Below are 20245 nucleotides of genomic sequence, written 5' to 3'. Positions count from 1 at the left end.
AACATTTTCAAGCATGTTTTATTAATCTCCCATGACATAAAATAGTCATTTCTTGATTTAGTCCAGTAAATATATTACATCTTGTTCCTTTAAGCAATACATTTTCATCTCAAAATGTCTAGCAGGGCTACCAATAATCTTATAGTTACATTGTGTTGTACTTCTGTGGTGTGATTTTGTTTTTCACAAGCATTTTGCCACATTTCAGACTTGCCTGACAGATGCATGACTCCACCCAAGTATGCAGGCCGAAATCTGAGGTCGAGGTTCCAGACATTTCTGTAGCGTCACAGTACCTAGACACAAAGCATTAACATTCAGCATCAGCATCAACATTAAATTATCAACAGTAATTACAGAACTGTAAATGAGCTAGAGTCAGCCCAAAAGGCTACATTTCATCGCTTGCTCCTGGCCTGATGTTAAACTTATACTGAAAATAAAAATGAACACACACATTTTCTAAGCCGCTTCTCCCTCAGGGTCGCGGGATGAGCACTCATCATACAACGTATAAAATATAACCTAATCTTTACAATATCAAAAACACATCTAGCACAGTACATAGACAGACCTACATGAAATAAACAACACATACAGACATTACATTCAAAATTATGCACACATAGCAGGGCATGAAAGCAGCAAATCATCCATGGAGTAGCAAGGAGTAAAGACAAAGCATGTTAGAAAGAAACAAGGACTCATGAAAAACATGGCAAGATTGTTGGCTAGAGAGGAAAACATGACAAACCAGTACTGTATAGATTAAACGTTCACAAATCTCTTCATCAAAGTGTCATCATTTCAACTGTCTGGTGAAAGAACTCTACTAGAATCTCTGATGTGGTACTGATTTCCATCGCTGTGAAGCTTTATAGAAAACATTGACTGACTTAAAGCACTTCTTTTAAAGATTCAATGAAAAAGATTCACTTCTTTTAAAACTTCGATGAACAAATGGTTCACCCCACCGGTGGCAAAAGTATACAACTGCGTATGCACAACCTGTAGGACCGCTATGGAAAGGCACGGCTAACCGAATGGGGCGCTCTTGAGCAGCCAAACAAGAGCCTAAGATCACTATCCCCAGTGACAAGCATCGGTCAGAAGGGTATAAAGCCCCCCAGTGTTAGGCTGTGAACTGCTTCTTACAAAAGGGCAGCTAGTCTAACGGCATCTTACAAAAGGGCAGCTTTGGACATGGTTTAAGTAGAGATACTGGGGGTTGGGGGGGAAGGTGACAATCAAAACGTTGGGGAAGGGGGGAAGTTGGTCTGGAATCAGGGGAGACCCCAGGGTTAAGGTGAGGTTGTTTTCACATCAGGAGGAACAGTACAGATAAAACACCAAAAGTTTCTGGGTGTCGTTGATATATGGCTTTTGCGCTGCATGGCAGTTGCACTTTTAGATGGAGTGACGAACTGTGTTCACTGACAGTGGTTTTCTGAAGTGTTCCTGAGCCCATGTGGTAATATCCATTACAGAATGATGTCGGTTTTTAATGCAGTGCCGCCTGAGGGATTGAAGGTCACAGGCATTCAATGTTGGTTTTCTGCCTTGCCGCTTACTTGCAGAGATTTCTCCAGATTCTCTGAATCTTTTGATTATATTATGGACTGTAGATGATGAAATCCATAAATTCCTTGCAATTGCATGTTGAGAAACGTTGTTCTTAAACTTTTGGATTATTTTCTCATGCAGTTGTTCACAAAGTGGTGAACCTTGCCCTGTCCTTGATTGTGAACGACTGAGCCTTTCAGGGATGCTCCCTTTATACCCAATCATGACACTCACCTGTTTCCACTTAACCTGTTCACCTGTGGAATGTTCCAAACAGGTGTTTTTTGAGCATTCCTCAACCTTCCCAGTCTTTTGTTGCCCCTGTCCCAACTTATTTGGAATGTGCTGCAGGCATCAAATTCAAAATGAGTGAATATTTGCAAAAAACAATAAAGTTTATCCATTTGAACATTAAAAATCTTGTCTTTGTAGCGTATTCAATTGAAAATCAGTTGGACAGGATTTGCAAATCATTGTATTCTGGTTTTATTTATGTTTTATTTATGTCCCAACTTCATTGGAATTACAGTTGTACATAAAAATGGTGAAATAGTGATTAGTTCTTACTGTTCCAATTCCTGAGTCACATTAACACATCAATAAATAATAATAACTTAATAATTTCAGAATGAATATGTTATCTATCAGTAGTATCATTAGTAAATGGTTAATTGAGACATTATTTAAGCATTTTTATAATGATTAGAAAACCACTTAATACTATCTAATATAATGTTCATTCTCAATTCTGTCATTGGGTAATGATTAACTAAGAAATTACTTAATCATTTAGTAATGATTATAAAACCAATCACATGCTATTTATCATTAATAACATTAGTTAATGTTCAATTAGGCTATTTGTAGTCATTTATTAATGAATATAAATTACTTAAAATCTAAGTGGTTTTCAGAAGTGTTCCTGAGCTCATGCAGTAATTTCCTCTATAGAATCATGTCTGTTTTTAATGCAGGGCCCAGAGATCATGGCCTGCAAATACTGGTCCCAACTTTTTTGTAAATGGGGTTGTATTATGCTACAGCACATCAAGAATAAAAAAGGGAAAACATGCCCTCAAACAGATAAGGAACCCCAACCTACTTCCCCTACTGTGTTGCCACTGTTTGCTCATTTTGAGCAAGCACTGCTCCTCAGAAAGAGAGAATACCTTTCTCAAACATGGCCTCAAAGGGGTTCGCGGGAAAGCGCAAAGGTATATTGCAGTACTTGGCCTGCCGGTCCAGGTCTGTGGCCATGTATATAGCCTTATTCGGAACTTCTGCAGGTGATGTGTTACCTGGAGAAGCAGCATTACAGTGAGTATAGATAAAATCCCCAAATGACAGACAGACAGAAATACACATTTGACAGGAAAAATCAACAGTTCATAAACAGATCAGTATAAGAAAAAAAAAGACTGGAAAAAATCTGCTGTAGAATACAACATTTATGAAAAAAATCATCAGCTACGCTTTATACTTCATAACACCTTTATAACACAATCACACGTTATGCATTGTGCATTACAAAAGATTTCCATACTTAAAGGAACAATATGTAATACTGACAGCAAATGTTTAAAATGGGTACTGCAGTCCAAACTCAAAATATGTGGACAGAGCTGTCTGTCCTCCGCCCCTCCTCCCCACCCTCAAAGCTCACATGGGATGCCAGGTTGAGGACACTAAACCTACACAAATGAGCACAACATTAAACTTTGACAATAACAAGCGACAACGAGTCACTGTAAGCTGATCTGTTAATGTATGTCTGCAATGTTTTTACTGCTTTCAAATTACAAACCAGCTCATGTGGATTTTTTATAACTCTGTCAATGTTAACTAGATGCATGAGTGTAACAGGAAAATCTGAACAAGGAGCTGTCGAATAAGAAACCAACTTCAGCCTCATCTGCCTTAAAATCCAGATGCCCATGAATCGCAGGGTCTGAATGTAAATACCTGAATGTTGATACTATTTAAAATGCCCAACATTACTAGTAGCCGTGACAAATCAGCTGAAGTTAGCTAACTCTAGTTGAAGCTCAATGCTTAACTGCTCTGGAAAAAAATAACCGAACTCAGCACCTGTCTTAAAGTCCTTCTAGGCTTTATGTTCAGTATTTACTTGTGTTTTACTCTGGTCTCTGGTCGTGGAGCTTTTTTAGAAGTATGCAGAGGCTTTTAGATTGGGATCCAGTTCGTTGTTCGCTTGAAGTGTCAAAATGGTACTGGGAAATGGGCAGTGGGTGGGATCCCAGGCCAAAATACAGAGTTTCTGCTCCGGTACAGAAATTTGAAAGGAGAGCAAATTGGCTGTAGCAGTGGTGTCAGAGAAGCCAACATTTTCAAGCATGTTTTATTAATCTCCCATGACATAAAATAGTCATTTCTTGATTTAGTCCAGTAAATATATTACATCTTGTTCCTTTAAGCAATACATTTTCATCTCAAAATGTCTAGCAGGGCTACCAATAATCTTATAGTTACATTGTGTTGTACTTCTGTGGTGTGATTTTGTTTTTCACAAGCATTTTGCCACATTTCAGACTTGCCTGACAGATGCATGACTCCACCCAAGTATGCAGGCCGAAATCTGAGGTCGAGGTTCCAGACATTTCTGTAGCGTCACAGTACCTAGACACAAAGCATTAACATTCAGCATCAGCATCAACATTAAATTATCAACAGTAATTACAGAACTGTAAATGAGCTAGAGTCAGCCCAAAAGGCTACATTTCATCGCTTGCTCCTGGCCTGATGTTAAACTTATACTGAAAATAAAAATGAACACACACATTTTCTAAGCCGCTTCTCCCTCAGGGTCGCGGGATGAGCACTCATCATACAACGTATAAAATATAACCTAATCTTTACAATATCAAAAACACATCTAGCACAGTACATAGACAGACCTACATGAAATAAACAACACATACAGACATTACATTCAAAATTATGCACACATAGCAGGGCATGAAAGCAGCAAATCATCCATGGAGTAGCAAGGAGTAAAGACAAAGCATGTTAGAAAGAAACAAGGACTCATGAAAAACATGGCAAGATTGTTGGCTAGAGAGGAAAACATGACAAACCAGTACTGTATAGATTAAACGTTCACAAATCTCTTCATCAAAGTGTCATCATTTCAACTGTCTGGTGAAAGAACTCTACTAGAATCTCTGATGTGGTACTGATTTCCATCGCTGTGAAGCTTTATAGAAAACATTGACTGACTTAAAGCACTTCTTTTAAAGATTCAATGAAAAAGATTCACTTCTTTTAAAACTTCGATGAACAAATGGTTCACCCCACCGGTGGCAAAAGTATACAACTGCGTATGCACAACCTGTAGGACCGCTATGGAAAGGCACGGCTAACCGAATGGGGCGCTCTTGAGCAGCCAAACAAGAGCCTAAGATCACTATCCCCAGTGACAAGCATCGGTCAGAAGGGTATAAAGCCCCCCAGTGTTAGGCTGTGTATCAGTGCAGCTGAGTTTTCTGGAGTGATGGAGCTCCAGATAGTAACTCTGGGATGAGTTGAAGAGGAATTTATGATCCAGAACTGTTCATCCAACATCAGTACTCTTTTCCTGATCTATATGAATTCTTCGCTTTCGTGACTGTTGTCTACTTGGCTCTGTACATGGCCATCGCAATAAATTTCTTTTGGTGGCCCAGATTTCTTTGTTCCTGGTCCAAATGTTTCCAAACTGTAACTACAAACTCCAGCCGTACACGCCTTCTAGACAGAAGAGATCTGCCTGCGTCTGCGTCCACCGCTCCGTCCTTGCGTCGTCTAGTGTGTAGGCGCCCTAATGATGTGACGTTAGACGTCCGACACGCTGCATGGCTATGGAAAGTTTTTCCACGTTGCGATAAAAACAACCTGCCCTGAAATAACTCCGATTTAAACTGGTGTGAGCTCCCCCAGCACGCAAGGTGACCAACCTCAAATCCCAGCCAGGAATAAGGAGAGACCACGTCATAGAAGAGCTCGACCACTTTTCTGGGGTTCGACATCTGCAGGTAAACACAAACACACGTTCACAGGTCTGACAACGCTAGAGAAGCGCAAGACGTCGTGGTCAGATCAGCACATCCGTGCAGTAAGTTACTACCTACTGTGCAGGAGTGAGCTTATGAGCAGAACTGCAGATGCCATTGGCTGTCAGTGTTTGGGTGGGGTTGGGGTGGAGAAAGAAAACTGGATGAAAGTTCAGCTGGATTTACATTTACATTTACATTTACAGCATTTAGCAGACGCTCTTATCCAGAGCGACTTACAAGAAGTGCTTTGTCAATCTAGAGAAAGTATCTTTGCTAGTTACCAATAGCTTAGAGAAAAAGACAGTCCTGAGCTCAGATACTGCTAGAAACAAATATGTCACTGCAGACACCAAGAGAAAAAGAAACAGAGTTGAACGCAGAACTCTGTGCCATTCAATGCAATAACAATAACAATAGGATACAATACAATTGTTGCGAAGTTTCTCAATAAGCTGGCTATTATGGATCTTGGCTGCTACAGGGCTCCGGTCAGAGAGCACAGAGTCATCAAATATAGTTAAACTCGTTTACTGTTTAAATGAACAGCTTCAGTAACGTTTGGAAGTAGCAGTTTATCGTCTCTAACTGCTAACTGCTGCATGCAACTCTGGCAGCAAGAAGCACATGCATCAGAATAAAAGTCCCCCTCTAAACATAAGAGTCCATGAGGTTTGGAACAGCTCAAGCACTACAATTATAAGTAACTAAACCAAACACTAATTATTAATTTAACAGTACGTCCAACATGAAGAATTCACAACAGCCGCCCCCACATTTGAGGAGCAAATGTGCAATGAAAGGAATTCTTCAGAGATCATTAGAGCCATCCGTAAGCCTGGGAAGCTGAATTAGGCGAGCAACTGGTCTGGTGTAGATCTTGCCTTTCACAAGGACATCCACTATTCTGACACATCCATCCAGGCTTGTTATGGTCTTAGTAACCCTTCCAATGGGCCACTGAGCTCGGGGGAGTTGTGGATCAACTATCATGACCACTGAGTCCACGGCCAGGTTTTCAGACTGTTTGTGCCACTTCTGGCGGGTCTGGAGAGTGGGTAGATACTGACGTGCAAACTGAATCCAAAACTGGTCTACAATGTTCTGACAATGGCGCCATCTACGCCGCCCCATATCATCTGGTGCATACGCAACTTGTGGCAGTGAGGCATCACGCCGCCCCATAAGGAGCATATTAGGAGTAATGGGGTCAGGGTCAGCGACATCTGATGAGGCATAGCATAGTGGTTTTGAGTTCAGGATGCCTTCCACCTCCAACAGCACAGTATAGAGAACATCCTCCAATGTGGATTGACTACCAACAGCTACTCTGAGGGCAGACTTTATAGAACGAACCTCTCTCTCCCACGTGCCCCCGAAATGGGGAGCACTCGGTGGATTGAATTTGAAGAGGATCTGGTAGTCGGCCAACTGGGCTTGGAGTTGGGGGTGAAGCGCAGCAAAGGCTTCACAGAGTTCACGGTCTGCCCCACGAAAATTAGTGCCACAATCTGAAAGTATTTCCTTTGGTCGCCCTCTCCTGGCTATGAAGCACCGCAAGGACAGTAAGAAAGCATCTGCGTCCATGGAATTGAGCAGTTCAATACGAACTGCTCGGGTAGTAAGACATTTGAAGATAGCTCCCCAGCGCTTCTCAGTCCTTCTGCCAATCCTGACTGAGTATGGCCCAAAGCAATCAATGCCTGTAGAGAAGAAAGGTGGACAAAGTAGACGAAGACGCTCTGGTGGCAGGTCAGACATTTGTGACACCTTCGGTTGAGCTCTCCATCTCTGACAAGTAGGGTAGTGGAGCTGATGATGTCTAATGGCTTGACGGCCCCTCAAGATCCAGTACTGCCTCCTGACCTCTGCATATACCCGTTCAGTCCCCGGGTGTAACAGACGTTCATCAAAATCTTTGATGAGGAGCTGGGTCGCTGGATGTCGTGGATGTAGAACTATTGGATGGACTTCATCCATATTGAGAGTCTGTAGTCTCCGCAGCCATCCCCCAACTCTAATAATGTTCATTGCAGTGTCCCATTCAGGAGCTAGATTGCTCAATCTGCTGTGGTTTGGCACAGGTTTTCTCTCTCTAAGAGCGGCCACCTCATCTGGAAAGCTCTGAGTCTGACACTCCCTCAATATCAGTAACTCTGCATCTTGATAACTCACTGGCTGGTCAGTGGTCGAAAGTGACTCTGCAGTTGCCCCATGACATGCCTTCTGGGTGGCTTCCACTAGCTCCTTCCATGTTCTGAATCCAGTTGCATCCGGAGAAACGTTGTTCCTCCCCAGGACTGTAAGGCAGCAGAGGGTGACACCTTTCACTTCTGTTAAACTCTCCGGGGTCGCAGATTCGGGTTTCTTTGGCCAGTGCTCCATGCTTTGTTTGAGGAAGGATGGTCCTTGACTCCATCGGCTAGGCTGGACCAGTGTTAGGAGTGGTTTCCCCCTCGTTATGTCGTCAGCAGGATTGTTGTGAGTGTCCACATACTGCCATGCATTTCGATCTGTTAATTCTTGTATCTCTGATACTCGAGTGCCAACGAACACCTTGAAATGGCACGAGTCTGACTGAAGCCACTCTAGGACTGTCATAGAGTCTGACCATAGAACAGTCTGGCGGATAGTTAAGGTAACTTCAGCATGTACAAGCCTGGCCAATTGAGCTCCAGCCAAGGCAGCACAAAGTTCCAGCCGGGGTATGGACTGTTGTCTCTTAGGAGCGACTCTTGACCTAGCCATCACAAAGGAGGTGTGGATGGTTTCCCCACCGTGCACTGCTAAATAGGCCACTGCTCCGTAAGCCTTTTCAGAGGCATCGCAGAACACATGGAGGTCATACTCCAGGCCGTCTTCCTTCGTGGCATCAGTGGAGTAGCATCGTGGAATGGAGACTGCGCCGAGCTGCTGCAATTCATTCTCCCAGCTCTCCCAGGCCTCCTTCAAAACGGGGGGCAGATCAGGGTCATCCCACTCTCTTTGTTTAGACCACAGCTGTTGAATTAGCACTTTGGCATGAGTGGTGAATGGTACTATAAACCCTAATGGGCCATACTGGCTGGCTAGTACTTGGTAGGCTCGACGCATAGTCAGCGTGTTGTGTTCAATGGGTCTGTGTTGATAGCCCAGTGTGTCAGCTGTGCAGTTCCATCTCAGTCCCAATGTGGGTTCCATTGGGCCAGCTTGGTTCCGGCCCAGCCACTGCTCTGTGGTTAAGGACTTGGCTTCAGTAGGCAGATGAGCTATCACGGTAGGTTGGTTACTGGCCCACTGTCTGAGGTCGAACCCTCCTTCCAGCAGTAGGTTTCGGAGTTTGTCTACCATTTCCTTTGCTGCAGCGATGGTAGAAAAGCTCTCCAAGTAGTTGTCCACGTAAAAGCACTGCTGTACAGACTGAAGGGTGCCTGAATAGCTGCCTTGGTGGTTGTGCGTGTGCTGCTGTAGAGCAAATATGGCACAGCATGGACTGCTCGTCGTGCCAAATGGCAGTACCTCCCATTGGTACACATCTGGTGGGTCTTCACACCTCATGTCTCTCCAGACAATGCGCAGAAAGGGTCTGTCTTCGGCCTTTAGTCGGACCTGATGAAACATGCCCCGTACGTCTCCGCTAACAGCTATGCAATGCTGTCTGAATCTCAGAAGGACACCTAGCAGGGATGGGCCCAGAACAGGCCCAGGTAGGAGTTGTTCATTAAGAGAGATGCCCTGGTGTCTGAAGGAGCAGTTGAAGACTAATCTTGGCTTACTGTTATGATGTACCAGATGGTGGGGAAGGTACCACTGATCCTCTGATTCTTGGTCCGGTTGTAGCTTACTGATATATCCTGCTTGAACAAGCTTGTTCATTTCAGCTCTGTAGGTGAGTTCTCTCTCATAATCTCTCTTGAGCCTCCTCTCTGTACTCCTCAGGTTTGCCATGATAGACTGGATGGAGCCATTGAGCTTAGGGGTGCCAGACTTCCAGAGGAGTGGAGTTGCATAGTGCAGAACTCCGTTGATGCTGACTCGCTTGGTTTTGTCCTCAAGAAGCTTAATAGCTTCTTGGTCTTCTCGTGAACGAACCACCAACTTCTCATTACGATAAGGCAGCACATCTAGTTGCCACAGCCATTCCACCTGTCGATAGAGAAGGTCATCAACGTTGGCTGTTGAGAGCAGGAGACACTGGTGCACTGATGACTGGTCTCGAACACAGCTTTCAGTTCCTTGTAGGGCCCATCCAAGAGCAGTGTGGATTGCGATTGGTCCACTTTGGTGCCCTCGCCGCACTGGCTCTGTTGCTGTGATGAGATGGACGTTATCTGATCCAATCAGCACTAGTGGACGTGCATTATGAAAGGACTGTAGTGGGATTCCTCTAAGGTGGGCATACCTTTTCTGAAGGGTCTGAACTGGGTAGCTTTGCTCCATTAGGTCCAGGCCAGAGGCAGTAAAGGCTCCTTGCACTCTGAAGTGCTTCCTAGGATTGTTTCTTGGGGAGATCTGGAAGGTGACCTTTGATCCAGCTAGGTTGGTGATATCAGATCGTACAGTGCGGAGGGCAAGTGTCTCACGCTTCCCTTCTAACTGTAGCTGTTGGACTGCTGCAGGCAAGATCATAGTTCGCTGTGCGCCATCATCCAAGATAGCGAAGGTCTCTATAGTCTTGGACTTGTTACGCAGCAGGACTGGCACAACCTTCAAAAGTACCTTGAGTGAAGCTACAGAAGGTGTCAAGTACACACGACTCTCTGAGGTGTCTGAGTGGTGGTTGCTCAGGTGGCTTTGAGCTAGGCCATGAAGAACTTGGAGATGAATGCCACCACAATCACTACATGGTTTCTTGAGGTTGCATGTGTCCGGTGGATGGGAACGAGCGCATTTCCAGCAGCGATTTCCCTGTTTTATCCATTTGGTCAGCTCCCCCAATGACAAATCTTTAATCCTGCTGCATCGACTGATATAGTGCTCTTTACTATCGCAAAAGAGACAATGCACACTTGGTTGTTTCTTCGTCTTGAGCTGAGTGGAGGTAGGTTCTGTACCATGATAGACTGCTGTGCTTTGACCTCTAGATTTAAGCATGGTCTTCTCTTTCCCACTGACCAGGAACCTTTCTTGTTGGTAACTCTGCACCATCCGACTTGAAAGACGCTGCTGTTGGGCCTTGAGATGCAGCCAGCCATCAAAGTCCTGCAAATTGTAAGGGTTCAGACTTGTAGAATTAAGTTTCCCATGGAGTTGTAGGAACTCAACAAATCCATCTCTCAAGTACTTAGGCAACTTGCTAAGGAGACGGTCTACATGGGAGCAGCAGTTGATCTCCGTACCATGGGGTCCTTCCAGAGAAATCAGCATACTAACTAGAAGGTGTACCCTTAGGGCAAAGCTCTGGAAACTGGGGGCATCGTTAGGTTTAACATCAGGTGTGGTGAGAATTGCTGCTATCTCACTCTGAGCTAGCTGATGGGGCTGGCCATACTGCAGCTGAAGGGCATGCATTGTTGCTGAGTATGGGTATTGATGGTGGTGGCAGGACTGGCCGATCATCTGAGCTTCAGGCAGCTTAAGGTGTTCCAGCAGTATGTGGTATTTGTACTTTTCAGACAGTTCAGGGTGAGGTTCAAGCAAGTTGTCTAATGCTAATTTGAGATTAGCAAAGTCTTTCTCGCTATCAGAGCAGAAGTCAGGAATCTTGGGTTTTGGTACGCTGTAGAGTGGTTGTTGAGCTGTGTACCGATCTGGTGGGGCTATAGCAGATGGCGCTTGTGCGGGATAAGACATGAAAGTTGTATCACCTCTAGCCGAAGCATAGAACTGGGGTCTATCAGAAGTACGAGGAAATGGAGCACAGCTTGTGGCGGGTGGAGGCTGAAGGTGAGGCCCAGGAGGATCATAGCTAGGCACACTATAACATCTTTTAATGGGAGCTGGAGCCATAAGCAGCTGTTGCACTTGAGGCTGTACAGTTGGATTAGAATCTTCATAGGCATAATGTGGCTTGTGAGGCTGTAGTCCGGGAGACTCAGGCCTCACATCAACTTGCTGGAAGGGAAACCCTGAGGTTATCATGCCAGAAGAAATTGATGAATACAAGGACTGTAGTGGATTTGCAGGAGCTGACTGGATTGGCTTGAATGCTGAATTGAAATTTGGTTGTCGCTCCCCAGCTGTGGGGGTCAGTACTCTCACCTCTGAATGTTCTGTGTCTTGTCTCCTGTTGGAATGTTCCATGCTGTGGATTTCATTCCCTGGTGAAGATGGATGGTCACTTTGAAGTGAGGAGGTCGAGCTTGGGCGCGTATTAGGCAGCATTATAGGTGATTCAGTGTGCATATGAGGTGCTCCTAATGCGCTTGGTTGATCATCATCTGCTTCTTCACTCATTAAAAATGAGGTGATGTGTGCCATCAGCTTCTGACGACGGAGTTTACGCTGTTCATATTGATTTAGTGTGGTAGTGAGCTGAGCTAGTTGTGCAGTCTCTTCTCTTTGAGAGTTGGAGATTGAATCAAGCAGTTCTCTCAAGGACTCCACATTTAGTAGGTCTGTGGTCTTATGGCTCTGAGCCACCGATCGTCCTCCTTGGTGGGGAGTCATACCTGCTTGACTACCAGTTACTGCTGCTGCTGCTCCTCTCTGCTCCTCTGACTCGCCATCGGTAGAGTGGGAGGAAAGGGCATGCTTAGGTTGGTTATAGTCAAGGATATAATCGTCCAGATAGCGAGGGACACGACTGAGCCTTGAGGGTCTTGCATTAACTTCAATATGAGGGTGATTAACTGTTTCTTTTCATGATGACATCTTCTGCAGTAGACAAGAATCCGGCTCGAAGGACCTTTTGTTGCGAAGTTTCTCAATAAGCTGGCTATTATGGATCTTGGCCGCTACAGGGCTCCGGTCAGAGAGCACAGAGTCATCAAATATAGTTAAACTCGTTTACTGTTTAAATGAACAGCTTCAGTAACGTTTGGAAGTAGCAATTTATCGTCTCTGACTGCTAACTGCTGCATGCAACTCTGGCAGCAAGAAGCACATGCATCAGAATAAAAGTCCCCCTCTAAACATAAGAGTCCATGAGGTTTGGAACAGCTCAAGCACTACAATTATAAGTAACTAAACCAAACACTAATTATTAATTTAACAGTACGTCCAACATGAAGAATTCACAACAACAATAAACTACAATACAGAGTGCAGTACAATAAAATAAGTGCAGCTTATAGTTCAATGCTCATTTAAGTGCTGTGTAAAGAGATGAGTGGATATTTTGTGTGTGTTCATGAGTGATGCTGAGTGTTGTAAGTGTTTGTGGCAGATTTAGATGTCTTGATCACAGACACTGGGGGCTCCCATTTAAAGCAATGAGGCTCAATGCCAGCCATTTTGACGGTCATGACTGCCGAGAGGGTTCCATCCAGAGCCAAGGCATTTCTGGTTTTGTTCTTGTTCAAGCCCACTATGGAAAAAACCCTTTCTGCATCGGCATTCGAGTGTGGGAGAGTTAAAACCAATTTGGCGATTGCAGACAGTCTGGGAAATCTGTTCATTACAGTCACCTTTGGAAAAAAACAAGGAACCCTAATTACACTCCTAAATATTTTTACACTCCCGTTTCTCATGTCAGTTTGTGTATGCTAGGTATTTCTTACCCTATTCTTGAGGGAAGACAGGCCTTCCCAGAAAGCTTCAACTTCAAATTCCTGGGACTCTGGAACCTCCATCAGCAGGTAGTCCTGAACCTCCTCAGCAAGTTTGTCTTGTTCCTCAGGTGCTTGGTATGGAAGCAGTTTGAGAAACCTAAAGAATACAATGCGTACTTAACCAGGAGAAACAAAGGGCTTTGATATTTCATCAGATGTGAGTAAACTTTGCAATAGATTTGAAAAGTTCAACCTTTACCTTTCCACAAAGTATGCCGCATCATTCACTTCGCAGTCCGCTCTCTGCTGAACATCGACAAACCTGGCATGTTTCAGCAGACTTTCCTTAAGGGGCAGCTTTGCCATGGCATATTCTACGGCACCTGTCAAAAATGCCAGGACAGCCTGGTGGAAGCTCTCCCCCTGCTGTGGAGTGACATCCCCTGCCTCCAGGAGCCGGTTAAGGGTTGTCCTTGTAAATCCGACATTCAGCTTTTGTCCTATTAGAGACATGAATAGAATAGAATAGAATAGAATAGAATAGAATAGAATAGAATAGAATAGAATAGAATAGAAGGCCTTTATTGACATTTTACAGAGTATATTGAGAATTAAAGCTGCTTCACAAAGTGTACACATAAATAAACTGTACAATAAAACTATACATTAACTGCTAAACAACAAAATAGCATGTGCAAAACCCACTGGAGGCACACAAAGGGACAGGCAGACACATACTGTAACAGTAAACATTAAAGATAGACAATATCAGTATTATAAAGTATTTATGCTTTCACATTGGTGACAGCCTCACTGTCAAAATGAAATAAGTCAGTTGTGTTCAGAGTCTATGTGCAGTATTTGTGTATGAGAAACTTGGGGAGCATTACCAGACAGTTGGGTGGATGGATCGGTGTAATTAATGTCCTCCACCGCTCTGCCCTGCAATGCACTGATGTGCAGCAATCTTCCGCACAACTTGCGGATGAAGTTGGTCATCTACAAAGTTGCAATTTGGTACATAACATTTGGCCAATACTTTTATCCAAAGCGAGAAAATGTGCATAACAAGGCTAGTGCAGATTAATACTGTGGGGTTAGCTTTGCGTTAGTTATTATGAAGGGAACAAAATTAATGAAGATGTTAGTGACATTAGATGAAAAACTGATGGCATAAAAAGAGTTGAACCCTGACTGTACCTCTTCATAGAGAAGGAAAACAGATGGCTTCTCCCTCTGAAGTAGCAGATTAAGGGAGGTGAAGGTTGGCAATGTTGCCTGATAGAAGAGGAGGTACACTTCAGTCATTGGGTCAGAGAAGGCACCCGCAAGCCTTATGAACCGTGGCTGTTTCTCATTTGAAAAGACAAAACACACAATTGTACATAGTATTCATTCACTTGACAATCTCTTAAAGAACCTTGCATTCATATCAGTAAAACATGCAACTTATTTGCTGAATGGAAATAGCTGCAGAGTGGCTTGTATTGCTTCAGAACACGATTCAAGCACCGCTCCAGGCTCAGCCAATGGATGGAGATGTGTGATAATATCTCCATGTATTCGGACTCATGTAAGTCACAGAATTCTGTAATGCGATTGTTGTTATATTTCAGTGCGATGGAAGTTATTGCATTCCACTCACACACTATTTTAGTGCTAAAATCACCAACCTGTGAGGTAGCCTTTGCAATATGTGCTGCCTCTAAACCAGTGCCCCACATCAACAGCCAAGTCTTCAGTGTCAAATCCAGTCACCTAGAACTTAGATTAATGTCCATTAATGTCTAGTCCATGTTCTTTTGCACACAGTTCTGTCACCCCACACACAATCCGTCCCTGGCACAATTTGGCACTATTGCACTTCCAACATTATTACACTTAAACATGCACACATGCATGCCTGCGCACACACACACACACACACACACACACACCCACAATGGGCAGACAACTTTTATTTCACTGCATGTCATACTTTTTAGTAATTCTACGCTTGTGACAAATAAAACTCCTTGTATCTAAAGGTTACTAAAAGAATCCAAACTTACTTCCATGAAACCCTGCCCAGCATGTTTGGTTGTGTTGTGCAGGATATGACATGGGCACCCATGGATGTATACGCTGGGATTCTCTGCCAGTATCCTGGAGGCAATCAAGTTTCTTGCCCCCGTATTGACTGGGGCATTATCAATGGACAAGTTAACACAGTTGCTCCAAGGAATGTTGTTTTTTTCTAGGACAGCGTTTATTTTTTGGAAAATGGCCTCGGCAGTACCACAGCGCTGCCCACTTGTTGTGCACATGTCCAAAAACCTATGGACAACAGCCTGGCCATCGAACAGCCTGACAGTGAGGGGGTTCATTTTCTCACGTCCTAAATGTTTAAACATTACATTAGACAAATAACATACATGCACCACTGACATGTAAACAATGTACACTGAAAAAAGAGGATATCTAAATTGGCTGTCAATATAACACCTGTATCATTGGAGTCGTCTGTTATGAGTGTGAAAGGATTGCTCTTCATCTTGGTGACCAGCTCCTCTTTGAAGTGGGGTGCCACAGCTTCATTTATTATGCATGTGGTTTTGGTGCTGGCACACTTATATTTCTCAACAAAGGACTCAAATGATCCGCGACCGCAAATGGCACATTATGCTGTACCATGGCCACAGCCACTTTCACCTCAGCTCTCCTTATCTTAAACAGAAAAGAATGGTAACCAGGTAACTCATAAATAATACTACAGCCCTAAAATTACTATTCAGTTCCATTTTCCCCTTAATATAGGCTTAATATAGGCTTAATATAGTTGTGTTCCATGGCTGAGTTTATACGTTTCGCGTTGACAGTGGAAAAAAATTCGCACGTGTATTTCCCGGGATTTCCTACAGAATCTATCAATTTGTTTGGTCAAAGCAAGTCCCGCCCCCCCTGTTGGCTTAATGGCTAGTAAGCTAGGCTTTGGTGTTGGTTACAATGAAACCTGCGCATGTCAGATCAAGAGAAGTGTCAGATCCTATAGTCAGATCACGAGGCCAGGGGTCGGCAACCCGCGGCTCTTTGATCCCTCTGATGCGGCTCAGCTTTTGAAAATAATTTAATTAACTTCTATTATTTTTGAGACTTAAAAAATGTTCGGGCGGAAAATCACAAACGCCCGGTATTTAGTTTCTGTTCGCTTGACTGACATGTCGGCGTCGTCTCACCCCCCCCCCCCACCCCCCCCACCCCCGTTCGCTATGGTGAGATGTCGTCGTCGTTTTAATATATTATGTGGCTCTCATTGAAATAAATTTCCAATTATTTTGCTTTTATGGCTCTGAGTCAAAAAGGTTGCCGACCCCTGCACTAGGCGAACCTTTTTTTTTTCTCGCAGACACGTCGGTACGCCGGAATTCCGGCGTGGCGCCTGAAAACTATCAGGCCTGCAACAGGAATTTTCCTGTCTGCAGACAGAGCACCAGTAGTAGAAGGAGGTCTGGGACAGTATGAGGACAATCACAGGATACAAGCCAAGGAGTGATAGTGTAACAGCTGGAGGTGTGGAGAGAGCGAACGAACTCTTCTATAACCGGTTTGATTGTCCGGTTTCATCCTCATCTGCTTCTGTCTGCCCTGCCATCACAGCAACCTCAGCCTCTGCCCCTCCGGACACCTCACTCCCTCTTCTCAGTGCTGCACAGATCTCCCTCCCACAGACTGTCAGCACACCCAGTCCCCCCACTTCTCTGCAGACCAGGTCACAGGGGTGCTGAGGAGACTGCTCAAGGAAGACAGCTGGACCTGACATGGTGAGCCCGAGACTTCTTAAGGCTTGCGCCTCTGAATTTGGGTTACCCTTGTCGAACATCTTCAACATGAGCCTGCAGCTGGACATTACTCAACTACTCAACTGCTTAATTATTCACAATTACACTTCCCCAACCTCTCTTACATTCAAGTACATTTACTCATGGTGTGGCATTCATATATTCACTTTCCAGAACTATATTTTTTACATGTACATGTTAATAATTCTATGGCACATCAGTCACTTTTATAACCAATGTCGTTTGCACCTTGCACTTTGCTCTGTGAATTTATTTATTGGCTGTTAGCAAAATCTACTGCACTGCTCCATCTACAGATAGTTCTTTACCTTGTACATAAAGTTTTTATACCCTAATATATTTTCTATTCTTCTGTGTTTAATAGATGCTGAATATGTTTCTTACTATATTGTGTTGTTGCTGCTGGATGCCTAAATTTCCTTCGGGATCAATAAAGTATCTATCTCTATCTCTCTATCTATCTAGAAGGAGTTGGTGGTGCCTACAGTTACCAACAACTTTGGTTTGGAACCTTTTCTGAGTGTACAAAGTACCAATTTCAAGAGCCATTTTATACCTCGTGTGCAGAGTTGTTTTGTAGTGTAAAAGATCTGAACAGCTTTTTATTTAGTAGTCTGGTTTCTCAGACTCAGATTAAGTCTAAACCTAGACTAGGCCTAATCCATGTCTGGAAAAACAATCCGTTATGTTAAGATTTTGTAAAACAACAAGGAAATTTTACCAATTTATTGTAAAATTAGGCATCCTTAACTTTTGACAAACAGTGAAGCTCGACCATGTGGGCCCATCTCCTGCAAGGTCCAGCATGCGGGAGCGGTGCAGTGTTGTATAGGCAGTGGGAGATTGCAGGGGAGCCTTTGGCAGCCTAGGCCCCCGCAGCAAAAACTGGCTCTTGGTACATGGAATATAACCTCACTGGGGGAGAAGGGGCCGGAGCTTGTGCAGGAGGTTGAGAGGTACCAACTAGATATAGTTGGGCTCACCTCCACCCAAAGTGTTGGCTCTGGAACCAAATTCCTGGATAGGGGTTGGTCCCTCTCCTACTCAGGGGTTGCACAGGGTGAGAGGCACCAGGTGGGTGTAGGGATACTCATGAGTCCCCGGCTGGTGGCCGTGCAGTTGGAGTTTGTCCCGGTGGACGAGAGGGTCGCCTCAATGTGAATTAAAATCGCAGAGAGGAAAACTGACTGTTGTGCGTGCTTATGCATCAAACAACAGGTCGGAGTATTCGGCCTTCTTGGAGCGAGTGGGCGGGGTTCTGGAAAGGGTCCCGCCTACAGATTCCATAGTCTTACTGGGAGACTTCAACGCTCACGTTGGCGATGACTGGGAGACCTGGAGAGGCGTGATTGGGAAGAACGGCTTGCCCGATCTAAACCCAAATGGTGAATTGTTATTGGACTTCTGTGCCAGACATGGATTGTCCATAACGAACACAAAGTTTGAACACAAGGATGTTCACAAGTGTATATAGTACCAGAGCTCCTTGGGTCAGAGGTCAATGATTGACTTTGTTGTCGTTTCATCCTACTTGGGACCATATGTTCTGGACAATCATGTGAAGAGAGGTGCTGAGCTGTCACCTGATCACCATCTAGTAGTGAGTTGGATACGATGGCAGGGAAGACTGATGATCAGGCCCAGTAGGCCCAAGTGAATAGTGAGGGTGTGCTGGGAACGACTGTCGGAGGCCCCTGTTCGGAATGATTTTAACTCCCATCTCCGGGAGAGCTTTTCTCATGTCCCACAGGAGGTAGAGGACATGGAGTCTGAATGGGCCCTGTTCAAAACCTCCGTTGTGGAAGCTGCCAGGCGTAGCTGTGGCCAAAAGCTTGTGGGTGCCTGTCGGGGCAGTAACCCAAGAACCCCCTGGTGGACAGCAGTGGTGATGCAGGCCGTCTAGCTGAAGAAAGACGGCTTTAGGGCCTGGATGGCCTGAAGGAGTCCCGACTCAGCAGATAGGTACAGACAGGCAAAAAAAAAATTCCTTCACGGGAGTCCGAGCCAGAGGCCTCTAGCGTGTCAAGCTCCATTTCCCTGGTGGAGGTCACTGAGGTAGTTGGCAAGCTCTTCAGTGGCAAGGCACCGGGGGTGGATGAGATTCGTCTGCAAATTCTTAAGGCTCTGGATATTGTGAGGCTGTCGTGGACGATGCACCTCTGAAATATTGCATGGAACTCAGTAACAGCACCCTTGGACTGGCAGACTGGGGTGGTGGTCCCTATTTTTAAGTTATTGTTGGACTCTGCCAGGGTTGTGCCTTGTCTCTACTCCTGTACGTGATTTTTATGGACAGGGTGTCAAGGCATAGCCGAGGTCAGGAGGGCATTATGTGTGGAGCCCGGAGGGTGACGTCTCTGCTATTTGCAGACGATGTTGTTCTTTTGGCTGGATCACATGGATGCCTATAGCGCTCACTGGAGCGGTTTGCAGCAGAGTGTGAAGTAGCTGCTATGCGGATCAGCACCTCCTAGTCTGAGTCCATGGTCTTAGCCCGGAAAAAGATGGCATGCCCACTCCAGGTAAGGGAAAAGGACTTGCCCCAGGTGGAGGAGTTTAAGTATCTCAAGGGATTGTAAGATTGGCCGCAGGCTGGGGCAGGTGGCAGCAGTAATGTGACGCTTCGCCATAAGGCGACGCTCTCTGTTTATTGGTCGGTCTACATCCTGACCCTCACCTATGGTCATGAGCTATGGATATTGACCAAAAGAATGAGATCGCGAAATACAAGTGGCAGAAATGAGCTGTCTTCGCAGGGTTGCAGGCTACACTTTATTCGATAAGGTGAGGAGCTCGGCCATCCGGGAGGAGCTCGGAGTAGAGTCGGTGCTGCTCCGCATTGAGAGGAGCCAGCTGAGGTGGTTTGGGCATACACAAGTTACATCTACAAGTTGGCCCGTGAGCGGCGTGGGGTCCCTGGGAATGAACTGGAGGAAGTTGCGGAGGACAGGGTCATCTGGGATTCTCTGCTCTCCCAACTGCTACCGCGACCCTATCTGGACTATGCGGTCAACGATCATTGCTGTTTGGTCAAGTCACGCCTTCATTAGTGATCAAGCCCTGCCTGAACCCAAACTGAAATTTTCAGCTTTCCAAATCCAACAAAACAGCATAAATCCAAACACAGCACAGAGCTTTCCCTCAGTCACTGCTGACAGAGAAA

At 44.8% G+C, this 20245-nt stretch overlaps 1 pseudogene; it reads right to left on the bottom strand.

Moving 5' to 3' along the window:
- Positions 1-16406, bottom strand: part of LOC108426620 — a 32004-nt pseudogene extending 15598 nt beyond the window's left edge.
- Between the last annotated feature and the right edge of the window lie 3839 nt (positions 16407-20245).

Source organism: Pygocentrus nattereri, chromosome 3 (assembly GCF_015220715.1).
Source record: "Pygocentrus nattereri isolate fPygNat1 chromosome 3, fPygNat1.pri, whole genome shotgun sequence".
NCBI classification, from domain to species: Eukaryota; Metazoa; Chordata; class Actinopteri; order Characiformes; family Serrasalmidae; genus Pygocentrus; species Pygocentrus nattereri.
The sequence above is the reverse complement of the archived record's forward strand: the minus strand, read 5'-3'. Positions and strand labels throughout refer to the sequence as shown.